General features: G+C 41.3%; 1 non-coding gene across 1 annotated transcript; it reads left to right on the top strand.

The window, feature by feature from the left end:
- On the top strand, positions 1-107 carry LOC111823405. The gene has a single exon (XR_002826418.1). It is a non-coding gene; the product is annotated as a U6 spliceosomal RNA (small nuclear RNA).
- The last annotated feature ends 222 nt before the right edge of the window (positions 108-329 follow it).

Below are 329 nucleotides of genomic sequence, written 5' to 3'. Positions count from 1 at the left end.
GTGCTCGCTTCGGCAGCACATGTACTAAAACTGGAACGAGACAGAGAAGATTAGCATGTCCCCTGCACAAGGATGACATGCAAATTCGGGAAGCGTTCCATATTAAAAAAAAAAAAAAGATGGGAGCGGGAAGCTTCAGAAAACCACATTTTCTGGCCTTCAGTAAGTAAGCACTTTATTTCTTTCTTCCTTAAAAGCTGGGAGGAGGTCCTTATATGTATTATAGATCAAGAGACAAAGTGGGCCAGTAATTATGATTCTGAAATTGCTCGTAATTGGATCTATGACCGGGCACTCTAATTCAGATTAATGAGACCAAGTTGCTGGCT

The sequence above is a fragment of the Myotis lucifugus genome, unplaced genomic scaffold (assembly GCF_000147115.1).
Source record: "Myotis lucifugus unplaced genomic scaffold, Myoluc2.0 scaffold_480, whole genome shotgun sequence".
NCBI classification, from domain to species: Eukaryota; Metazoa; Chordata; class Mammalia; order Chiroptera; family Vespertilionidae; genus Myotis; species Myotis lucifugus.
The sequence above is the reverse complement of the archived record's forward strand: the minus strand, read 5'-3'. Positions and strand labels throughout refer to the sequence as shown.